The 12,523-nt window shown below is 43.3% G+C and overlaps 1 protein-coding gene across 2 annotated transcripts in view; it reads right to left on the reverse strand.

Moving 5' to 3' along the window:
- jakmip2 (janus kinase and microtubule interacting protein 2) overlaps positions 1-8,474 on the reverse strand; it is a 36,852-nt gene extending 28,378 nt beyond the window's left edge. Inside the window, exon 1 of one of the 2 annotated variants that reach the window (XM_015349421.2) lies at positions 8,341-8,474. The gene's annotated coding sequence lies outside the window, so the exon portion shown is untranslated. The remainder of the gene's footprint in view (positions 1-8,340) is intronic. The other variant, XM_006631825.3, reaches the window with a different exon arrangement.
- Positions 8,475-12,523: the final 4,049 nt, after the last annotated feature.

Genomic DNA, 12,523 nt, shown 5'->3' on the forward strand with positions numbered 1-12,523 from the left:
GTCAGAGTAGCTGCCTCGCATCCCATAAGCCCCTGGATTTGAATCCAGGCCAGGAAGCTTTTCTCTGTGAGGTTTTAAGATCTCCTTTTGTTTATGTGTGTTTTTTCACTGGGTACTCAAATGCAAATTGGCTAATTTAAATTGTCCACTCCAACAGAACGTTTAGAGTAGCTGTGCTACAAAACAGATTTTAAAATCTGCTGGTTTAAAAAAATGAAAAAATGCTGATTTAAGAAATGTTTTTCAGGTAAATTACACAAATTAAAGAAACCACTTGAATTGGATATCTGCTGCAATAGATTTGAAATAGCATTAAAAACTTACATTGAATTACCAAGATGGGGCAACTATGAAAAAACTCTTTGGGTAGACTTTGGATTCTTTGGGTAGACTGATTAGCACCAGTATTCCCTAGAGACAATCACTAAAGGAAAATTCTCAAGAAACATGGTATGAGGATGAATACAGTACAATACAGTACAATACAGTACATAATGATTCTTGGAATTCTAAATATTTTTAAAGAATGTACATTGTTTACCAAATTAAGAAGAATTCTTGCATGTGCTGTGAGGCCCTTACATGTGCTGTGAATCCAACTGTAATTAGCCTCTCTACTGTCAATCCTAATTGACGAAAAAACACAGACCTAAGCTAGCAGTGCAGGTCTTCTGGGAGTTCGATCTCCCAGTGGTTACAATCTCCATAGCTACAATTAATGGTTCTGTAGAGAGACTGATGGGAAGTGAAAAAGTGAAAAACCTTTAGCCTGGGGGTCTAAACAGTGCTGGGTACAGGATACAATCCAATCTAACCCCACAGCTTCATAACCACTGAAGATAAAGATTCAGAAATGCCAAGGAGTAATTAAATCCATTTTCCCGCTGTGATTAATTACAATTACAATTACAATTAATTACACATTAATTTTTCATGTGACACAAGCAAATTGCATGGCATCAACTGCGGTAGAGCACATGGAGTTAAAACACAGTCTGTAGCTACGTATAGCTAGAACAGCTACCATGTCCCCTCATCGACGACACCAATGCCTGCAAGCACTTTTGGGGCTGCAGGGGTCACTGTGCTGTGGAAAACTGTAAGATCCCTGGCTAACTAACCCCAACCTGCCCTTGGCAGTGCTCAGCCAATTGAGCGGCACCAAAAGGGGAATCCCAGCCACAAATGGCTGCTGGCATAACACAGACTCAAACCGAGATCTCCACCAGTGCTGGGTTGAGCCACTCAAGAGGTCCTTCAGCAGATTTAACTTGATCTGGCTCTAAATACAAAAGATTATGGCCTACACTTCAACCAGCACACTGATCATACAAACTCAGACCTCAATTTCAAATGTTTGTAGTTCCCTGCTTAAACCTAATGGAATCCCACCAGTGAAGCGTGTGTTGAAGCACTCTTTTATTCCAGCCTAAGGTGTTGGTCAAGAACAGACAGAAACAGCAGCAAAGATGGCACAACATCTTGTCCCCACAGTCAGAACTATAAACATAAGCTTTCCAAGCTATATATTGTAAAAATGCAAGAGATTTTAAAGCTTTTGTGGATTCAGCCACAAATCAACAAGAATTTCACTTTGCACCGCAATAATCTGCACGGTGCTGCACAGTGGTGGAGTAGTCAGCATTGCTGCCTCACAGCGCTGGGGCCCTGGGTTCAATTTTTGGGGTGCTATCTGTATGCAATTTGTATGTTCTCCCTGTGTTCACATGGGATTCTTCCAGGTGCTCCAGTTCCTGTCAACAGCCCAGAAATATCCACTGGTTTCTGGGAAACTGGCCCTGGTGTGAATATGATCAGAATAGGAACTGGCTTCCCCATAACCCTGAACTGGAAGAAGCATTTAGAAGATGGGCAAATTATAAACAACCTTAGAGATTCAGTGGTGTGAAAACGTATGTACACCCCATGAAAAGGTTTGTCTTTTTTTAGATGTTTGGACAAAAGGATATTTGATCGTCATTTCAACAATACCAATAGATAATTTTAATCTAATTTTAAAACATAACATTGAAAATGCACATTTTGCACTCATTTGTACTATTTAAATCAACAGAAATTCAGTTTCCTTGTGCAGAAAAAGTTAGTACACCCCTACCTTTATCATTGCATCAGATGCCTAAATTAGAATCAGGTACACCAAAACAGGTGCAAATGATTAGAATATCAATAGAGAGTAGCTTGGAGGGCGCTGCCTTCTTTAAACATCACAAACCTGTGGTCTGGTTTGGTCTTAGCAATTGAGGTGTGAGGCTACATCATTCCAAGATCAAAAGAGCTCTCTCAGGCCCTCAGAAGAAAGATTGTTGATGCCTATGACTCTGGGAAGGGTTTTAAAGCCATTTCCAAACAATTTGTAATCAATGACTCCACTGTCCGAAAGATCATCTACAAATGAAGAAAATTTCAAACCACTGGCAATCTATCCAGGACAGGTTGTCCCACCAAATTCAGCCCAAGAGCTGACCAAAAGATGCTGCAGTATGTCTCCAAGAACCCCAGAATAACATCCAGGGATTTACAGGCAAGTCTTGCCTCAGTCAATGTCAAAGTGCATGAGTCAACCATACGAAAGAGACTGCACAACTTTGCCCTACATGCAAGGTCAGGAAGGAAGAAGCCTCTTCTCTATAGAATATAGATGATTGACTGAAGTTTGCCAGACAACAGCTAGGTGAAGATCAAAACTACTGGAACAATGTGCTCTGGACGGATGAGACAAAGGCAGAGCAGTTTGTCCACAATGCCAATTGTCATGTTTGGCGAAAACCAAAAACTGCCTTTGACCAAAAGAACCTCATACCAACTGCAAATCATGGTGGTGGAAGCATTATGATTTGGGGCTGCTTTTCTGCCTCAGGGTCTGGACATTTTGCCATCATAGAGTCAACCATGAATTCCACATCGCACCAGAGAGTACTAGAGGAGAATGTGAGGCCACCTGTCTGTCACGGATGTCGGAAGGGACGAACCGTGGAATGGCAGGAGAGCGGAAAAAGACCCTATGCGTAGCAGTGAGACGGGGGTTAGCCCGGGCTCAGCTGTTCAGGAAATGCCGTATAGAAACCTATGCCCTCAGGCCATGGACTGGAGCGACCTGGTGCTGGGCGAGCCTCAGGACATCCGAACCTCAATGCTGAGCGAGGAGCAGAGCAGAAACAGGAAGTAAATAGGCTATACAACAAGAAACACCAGAAACACATTAATAATCACAGGGAACTAGGAACAGGACAGAAGTAGAGCACCCTCTAGGTGTACTAGGCGGAACAGTGCCCCCCCCTTCAAGGGCAGCACCTGACGCCCAAAAGAGAGCTACACAGCACTGGGGGGAGAAAATACCTCATTTAACTGAAAGGAAACCTCCTGGAGTCCACGGCTGAGAGCTACCCCCTCCTCCGGGGTAAAAAACCTTTATTGAGTAGAGGAAGGTGAGGCCGGACTGGGCTCCGGAGGAGTAAGACAAAAAACCAGACCGAACAAAAATAAACCCTGAGGGAACAGGGGAACAAACCACACATAAGGTCATGGAAGCCAAGGAGACCAGGGGGCGTGGGAGCCCGGAACAGAGGCAAAACACGCAACACATATAAACCCTGACGGAACAGTGGAACAAAAAAACACGTAAAAGAAATAACCCACAACAGATAGGGAAGAGCAGGAGGCATGGAAGCCCAGAACCAGGAGTAAAGAAAAAAAATCCCAAAAGCCAGGAAACAAAAAGAAAAAAAAAACGCTTGCGGGGTCTAGAGTAGGCTCAGCATTCTGTCACGGATGTCGGAAGGGACGAACCGTGGAATGGCAGGAGAGCGGAAAAAGACCCTATGCGTAGCGGTGAGACAGGGGTTAGCCTAGGCTCAGCTGTTCAAGAGTAGCCGTATAGAAACCTATGCCCTCAGGCCATGGACTGGAGCGACCTGGTGCTAGGCGAGTCTCAGGACATCTGAACCCCAATGCTGAGTGAGGAGCGTAGCAGAAAAAGGAAGTAAATACGCTACACAACAAGACACACCAGAAAGACATGAATAATCATGGGGAACTAGGAACAGGACAGAAGAAGAGCACCCTCTAGGTGTACTGGCCGTGACACTGTCAAAAGGCTGAACCTTAAGTGGACGTTGCAACAAGACAATGACCCAAAACACTCAAATCCACAAAGGAATGGCTCAAAAAGAAGAAAGGGAGGGTTATGGAATGGCCAGGTCAAAGCCCAGATCTTAACCCCATAGAAATGCTGTGAAGGGACTTGAAGCGGGCAGTACATGCAAGAAAGTCCTCAAACATCACACAGTTAAAGGAGTTTATAAGGAGGAGTGGGCAAAAATGTCTCCAAGTCGATGTAGGAGACTGATAGACAATTACAAGAAATACCTACAAGAAGTGATTTCTTCCAAAGGGGGCAACACCAGCTATCGAACCTAGGGGGTGTACTTATTTTTTCCCACAGCAGACAATTGCATTTCTGACTTTTTGTTTGTTGAATAAATGATTGAAAATAATTTCATTGTTATTTGTTAAATTAGATCACCTTTATCTATCAATATTGTTGAAATGAAGATCAAATATCCATACATGCAAATATGTTGAAAATCACACACATTTTCATCGGGCGTACTTACTTTTTCACAGCACTGTAACCTCTGGGTGCTCTTGTTTCCTCCCACAGCCCAACAACATACAGTTATGTTAATTGGTTTCTGGGAAAAATTGGCCCTAGGTGTGAGTGTGTCCATATCTGTGTTTGTGTCTGTGTGTGCCCCGCAATGGACAGGCGCCCCATCCAGGGTGTATCTTGCCTTGCATCCGTTGCTTGCCAGGATAGGCTCTAGCTCCCCCATAACCCTGAATTGGAAGAAGCGTTTAGAAAACGGATGGATAACATTAGAACACAAGCGATTTCATAAAACTTTAAAGTAAGCATATCCTTAAAAAGATTGCTGGAAGGGACTGTGGGCTCTGTACAGGGACTAAGGAGGAAATCCCTGCTCCTTGAGCTCCTGCAGAGGACTGGACAACCGCAGTTTCAGAGCAGGACAAGGACAACTGCAAGTGGTAGAGTTTGGAGGGCCTCTTTCACTGTGCGAATCCAGCCCCAGCATCCACTTGCTGTGATTGATAAAGGACAAACACCCTTTTTAAGAACTGTTGTATTATATTAGAATTTCCCTGATTTGTTAGAGTGTGTACTTATTGTGAGATGTTTATTGTGAAATAACGTTCATTTTGATATAAAAAAATCCTTAAAAAAGAAATACATGTTTCACTTTTGAACATGAATTTAAACTAAAAGACTATTCTTACACACAATGACTAGAAGATATACCAGTACTTCAGGAAACATCTGGCCAGGTACTATTAAAGTAGGCAGCTATAAATCCTCCACATAGGGTAAGACAGAGGCTAAACTACACATGCGTATGAAAGTGCTTTATTGATAGATTTACTCCTGTCATTACTAAAATTTGGCTCCATCATTTTAAACTAAAACCATGATGCGTTGAGCAATATGAATTCTGTAATTCTCATTACGCTCCTTAAAATGTTACTGTGACTGCTGCAAGATGATTAATATTCGGCTTTAGAGTGAGTGGGTGGTTTTATATGGCACTGTGTCTCCTAGACTGGATAAGATCAGAGTGTGGCCTTTGCTAGGTAATGCTGTACCTAATTTATTTAATATTCTTTTGTCATGAGTAGCTTTGAGTGCTTCAACTATTACTACTAGATTTATGTACTGGTAACACATTCACAGCCATATACACAGTGGATTAATTAGACTATGAGTACGAAGCTTATTCTATCTGTTTACTCAATGCACAGTAAATGAAATGCACATACAATAAAACTAAAAGGCAAATGAATAAGTAGATTCAACAAATTTTTACTCTAAAAAATAATGTTGACACCATTTTGCCATCTATTATGCCTACAAATTATTCATTCTAATACACCTTCTGGCAAAAGTATTAGAATCTTCCACCACGATACAATATATTGTACTGCAAGAGCAATAGCATCAGAACGAGACATATATCCCTCTTGGTTTACAGATATTGGCAGTCCAATCCCATGCCACTTGTCCAGCATCACAACCTCAGCTGATGGTGATCATTCTGTGTGGGACTGAAATTTATTTTCTCCCTCATCTAATGACATAAAATAACTTAAAAACATAACTTAAAAACAAACATTAGATTGTCATGTGTGCTTGAGAGGAGGTGGCCATTCGTCCCATCTAACTCATTTGGCACTTCGGATCTCTTCCAGTTATTTCTTAAAACAAGCCAGGAATACTGGCTTTGACAGCATGGCTGGGTAGATTTTTCCACACTCCTAAAACCCTTTGGGTATAAAAGTTCTGTTTGCAGTTTTATGTATACTTCCATGTGATTTCCAGTTGTGTTGTCACTTCAGTTACAAGTAGATTAAGAGCCAGGGATTGTTCTTATCGGGGAAGGTGAGGGCATTTTGTCTTGTGCTCCTAAAACCTTCAGCTGAAATAGTGTACTCATGAGGGTTCCTAACACTGTGGCCAGAGTGAAGCATGTCACTTAAGGTTCTCCTTCATATCCAAATGGAGTAGCAAAAGAAATGAGTTTCACTCTCTCAGCTTGGCTCTCCACTATAGCTGCTGAGGGATGGGTGAACCTAATCTTGGGAGGCCAGTAAGTTTTAAAGTCTGCATTTCAGATCATAACCTACTGTATATCAGCTCATTGTTGGCTTAATGGGAACAGTTTCTGTCAGCTCTTCATGTGTTGGTGTTGTGAAGAGACCTATAAAGCTTGCAGACACACTGGCCCTCAAGCACCAGGCATGCCCAAGCCTGGTCATCTAACACACAGCGTGGATTCTAAAAAGGAACAAACAGCTGTGTGAAGCTGGACTGGTTTCTCAAAGGTAAGGAATATAGGGCAATATTAACATGAATATAAAAGAAACTGAAGCACATACAATAAAGTAAATGACAGCAAATGTGACAGCAGGATATCAAGATGGTCTCACAGAGCCAGTGTGGCTGACCACAGATGAACTGACACCTGAAACTCACATTTTTTTTTATTATTGGTTAAAGACAAACTTCCATCTTTATATTTCTAACACTGGCATCCATATGATGTGTATTTGCATGGTATACTGCTGTTGAATGTAAAATTAACAAATAGCAAAGTTAAAGTTATTACTTAGCTAAGAAAGAAGCAACTGCTTTTGGAGAATTCAACACAAAGTGTGTCAGGGAAAAAGATCATGAATCTGCACCAAAGTAAATAAAAATGGGGCGACTTTAATGGCCTGTTCTAAAATTACACTAGAAATACCATAACACTAAACACTTCATAGTTTCTACCATGTCTTATATTACAATACCATTTGCTTGAATGTCCTCTATTTCCATTTGCTTTCATACTGTATATCAAATTTTAGAATGATCCTAACAATAGTATCTAACAAATAGATCGCAAAAGTCAGAATCGACATAAATCTGGACTGGAGAAGAAAGTAAAGCATCCAAACAAACTGCACACAGCCATTGTAGAATAGGTGACATTTACTGAAACTTTATATCTCCAGTCTACTGAATTGTTACCGACAATGTGCCTAAATAAATGAGCCTTATCACAATTCTTAGTGAAATATATATGGTTGCATAAATTGGCACAAGAGAAGCCCCACTGTAATTAGGAGGATGGAAGAATTGACTCCATATATTCGCTTCATCAACCCCTATTACAGTACCTTTGCACAACTGGGAGGAAAGCCTCAAACATAAACAATGAAATACCGGTACTCGACAATTCAAATTAAATTAGGTAGCTGCCTACCCTAAGAGCATGTGGAACTCACTATTTAATAATAAATACTGTTCCCACTTTTAAATGGCCTGTGTAGTACTATTTCACTTTAAAACCAGCATCAGAAATGACTACCAAAGATGCACTTGTCGTTACCCAAAGGCTGATCTCAGCCTACTGCACAGGCCAAGCCTAGCCACATGAACGCTTAAACCAAACACACGTCTGTGTCATGACGATCGAATACTGTATTCTTTCTTAGTGCATGAAACGAAAAACAAAGCACCAGTGCCCGGAATTAGGAAAAACAAAACAAAAGATTACCGTTACTCGCTAATACATGACAACACAAATGAATCGGGTGGGAAAAAAATCCTCTATCCTATTATGACACGACGCCGGCTGTAAATACCTCTCCATTTCCACTGTACAGAGCATCACATCCCTGTTTTAATTCTGAACTGATGTAACGCTGATTCAAACCGTCAGATGCGGGTGTAAACAAATAACTAGAAAACGATACAATTCTTACCGTTTTATTAACCTCCAGAATGAATTAAGGCCTAGAATCCTTAAAGCTCTACCCATGGCTTTGATTTTTCTCCTTTCCCCCTGCACATCATCAGCAGCAGCTGTACCACAGCGCGATGAGGACGATGATGCTGTAAAAAAAACTCCGCCCTCCTCCTGTCTGTCAGAATGAGCTCATTGAATTTGCCAAGAAAACTGCAGTCTCCTTTTTTATCCCTCTTCTTGTTTTTTTTTTATCCGTTTTACTTTCTCCACTCTTTTCACTTTCCCCTCTCGTGGAGTCCACACCACTGTCACAGACCGCACAACGGGAAACGAGCAGACGCTCACAGAAGGTACGATCGGAAATAATATTAAGCCGCACGACTTTGTAGCTCATAGTACTGTACAATACACAGTATGTAGAGGAGAATCCCTTTTACAGCTCCTGGTTAAACGTTTCAGTCACAGCACTGTCGACACTTAAGTATTTATTTCGCCGTTTTCTTTTAAATAAATGAACATATTAAGAGATTTTTTCAAACTAGCCTTATTAACATTTAAGCATTGTGAAGCAAAAAGGTAAAGCACAGTGAGGTGGACACAGAGCGCCAACGGGGGTGGTGAAGGTGGAGCAGCGCCTGGGAGTGGGAGTACCGCACATACAGTAAAACACAAGCCAGGGCACCAGTAACTGAGGAACCGGCTCCTTCTCTCCTGCGGCGCACTGTTCCTTTCTAACATCTCAACAACGAAGGTTTCCATAGTAATCCGAGTGGTTTATCGGTCTCTCTTTAGGCTGTTTTGATTTTAAGATCACCAGTATTTATCTGGTGACAGTGCCAGGTTTTGTACAAGCAAAAATCAAATCGTAAATATTGTAGCTGTTAAAATATTGTAGCGGTCAGCCAGTCAGACAGGGAGAGTCTGAGGTGGTGTCACGCCCTCTGCGGCCAGAGGGCGCTCTTACTCTATCCAATTCTAATATAATACAAAAGTTCTTAAAAAGGGTGTTTGTCCTTTATCAATCACAGCAAGTGGATGCTGGGGCTGGATTCGCACAGTGAAAGAGGCCCTCCAAACTCTACCACTTGCAGTTGTCCTTGTCCTGCTCTGAAACTGCGGTTGTCCAGTCCTCTGCAGGAGCTCAAGGAGCAGGGATTTCCTCCTAAGTCCCTGTACAGGGCCCACAGTCCCTTCCAGCGCTCTTTTTAAGGATATGCTTACTTTAAAGTTTTATGAAATCGCTTGTGTTCTAATGTTATCCATCCATTTTCTAAACGCTTCTTCCAATTCAGATTTACAGGGGAGCTAGACCCTATCCTGGCAAGCAAGGGATGCAAGGCAAGATACACCCTGGATGGGGCGCCTGTCCATTGTGGGGCACACACAGACACAAACACAGATATAGACACACTCACACCTAGGGCCAATTTTTCCCAGAAACCAATTAACATAACTGTATGTTGTTGGGCTGTGGGAGGAAACCAGAGCACCCAGAGGTTACAGTGCTGTGAAAAAGTAAGTATGCCCCATGAAAATGTGTGATTTTCAAATATTTGCATGTATGGATATTTGATCTTCATTTCAACAATACTGATAGATAAAGGTGATCTAATATAACAAATAACAATGAATATGAATATTTTCAATCATTTATTCAACAGAAAAAAAGTCAGAAATGCAATTGTCTGCTGTGGGAAAAAATAAGTACACCCCCTAGCTTCAATAGCTGGTGTTGCCCCCTTTGGAAGAAATCACTTCTTGTAGGTATTTCTTGTAATTGTCTATCAGTCTCCTACATCGACTTGGAGACATTTTTGCCCACTCCTCCTTATAAACTCCTTTAACTGTGTGATGTTTGAGGACTTTCTTGCATGTACTGCCCGCTTCAAGTCCCTTCACAGCATTTCTATGGGGTTAAGATCTGGGCTTTGACCTGGCCATTCCATAACCCTCCCTTTCTTCTTTTTGAGCCATTCCTTTGTGGATTTGCTTGAGTGTTTTGGGTCATTGTCTTGTTGCAACGTCCACTTAAGGTTCAGCTTCAGCCTTTTGACAGTGTCACGCCCAGTACACCTAGAGGGCGCTCTTCTGCCTTGCTCCTCGCTCAGCATTGGGGTTCAGATGTCCTGAGACTCGCCTAGCACCAGGTCGCTCCAGTCCATGGCCTGAGGGCATTGGTTTCTATATGACTCCTGAACTGCTGAGCATATGGGTCTTTTTCTGCTCTCCTGCCTCTCCACGGTTCGTCCCTTCCGACATCCGTAACAGAGTGCTGAGCCTCCTACTTACCCCACAAGTGGCGCTTTTATTTCTCTTGCATATTTTTCCTCTCAGCTCTCCTATTCTAGTCACGGGATGCTTTTTCCGACTCCTGTGCCTGTGAGCGGGCTGTGGCCTGGCTTTCCTCGGGTTGTCATTCCGGCATCCGTGATGGAATGTTGAGCTGGCCCTCCTATCCTCATATGCCAGCAGCCATATCACCCTGCAACTCACAACTGGCAACCCACTGAAGCTAAGCAGGTGTGAGTACCTGGATGGGAGACCTCCTGGGAAAAACTAAGGTTGCTGCTGGAAGAGGCGTTAGTGGGACCAGCAGGGGGCGCTCACCCTGCGGCTCATGTGGGTCCTAATGCCCCAGTGTAGTGATGGGGACACTATACTGTAAACAGGCGCCGTCCTTCGGATGAGACGTAAAACCGAGGTCCTGACTCTCTGTGGTCATTAAAAATCCCAGGGTGTTTCTCGAAAAGAGTAGGGGTGTAACCCCGGCATCCTGGCCAGATTTCCCCATCGGCCTTTATCAATCATGGCCTCCTAACAATCCCCCTCTGTGAATTGGCTTCATTACTCTGCTCTCCTCCCCACTGATAGCTGATGTGTGGTGAGCGTTCTGGCGCACTATGGGTGCTGTCGCATCATCCAGGTGGATGCTGCACATTGATGGTGGTGGAGGGGAGTCCCCATTACCTGTAAAGCGCTTTGAGTGGAGTGTCCAGAAAAAGCGCTATATAAGTGTAAGCAATTATTATTATTATTGCTGGATATCACTCCAGTCATCAATGCCTGTGAGCGGGCCGTGTGCCTGGCTTTCCACGGGTTGTCCACAACGATATCAGCGATAGGGTGGTGAGCCTTTTTTCCTCTCCCATTCTAATTGCTGGATATCACCTTCCTGACATCCGTGCCTGTGAGCGGGCTGTGGCCTGGCTTTCCTTGAGTTGTCTTCTGCCGATATTGGCATTAGTCTGGTGAGCCTTTTTTGCCATTCCTCTATTCTTATTGCTGGATATCACTCTAGTCATCCGTGCCTGTTAGCGGGCCGTGTGCCTGGCTTTCTTCGGGTTGTCCACTCCGATATCATTGATAGAATGGGAATGTGCCTATTGCCCAGTCTGTGGTATTTTTCCCGGGTTTTTGTGTTTTTATTATTGTTTCTTGCTTGGTATTTTGATTTTTCACTTCCTGGTTTCCCCTTCTCTCTGGTCCCCCTGTCCTGTGTGTCTTGGAAGTTTTGGTTCCTATCTGTTTTTGTGGTTTGTTTCCCTGGTCTCCCAGGTTTATCTGTGTTGTGGTTTGTGCTTGTGTAATTGTCTTTTTTGTTTTAAGTCTCCGGAGCCCTACCTGAGCCCCCTTCCTCTACCCAATAAAGGTTTATACCATGGAGGAGGGGGCAGCTCTCAGCCGTGGACTCCTGGCTCATTTATTTGTATGGGCGTCAGGAGCCACCCATGAAGGTGGGGGTATGTCACGCCCTCTGCAGCCAGAGGGCGCTCCTATATCCTGTCCCTAGTTTTCTGTGCTTTGCTGTCCTTCTGGTGTCTCTCTCTCTGGGGGTCACTCATTCACCTTTGCTCAGCATTGACATTCGGATGTCCTGAGACCCGCCTAGCATTCAGGTCGCCCTACGTCCGCTGCCTGAGGGCATTGGTTTCTATACCACTCCTGAACTGCTGAGCCCGGGCTAATCCCCCGTTCCGCCGCTACGCATATGGGTCTTTTTCTGCTCTCCTGCCTCTCCATGGTTCGTCCCTTCCGACATCCGTGACAGGTGGGTACTTCCTTGAAATGGATCAGTTGTACTCCAGACCCCTGCGGGCAAATCCAGAAAGGGAATTGGCAGTAATTTAATCTCTGCTGCTGACAACCTTCGTGATTACAATTTACGGCTTTTAAAATAATAAGGTTTAATAGGTGTCTGT

The sequence above is a fragment of the Lepisosteus oculatus genome, chromosome 11 (genome assembly GCF_040954835.1).
Source record: "Lepisosteus oculatus isolate fLepOcu1 chromosome 11, fLepOcu1.hap2, whole genome shotgun sequence".
In the NCBI taxonomy this organism is placed as follows: domain Eukaryota; kingdom Metazoa; phylum Chordata; class Actinopteri; order Semionotiformes; family Lepisosteidae; genus Lepisosteus; species Lepisosteus oculatus.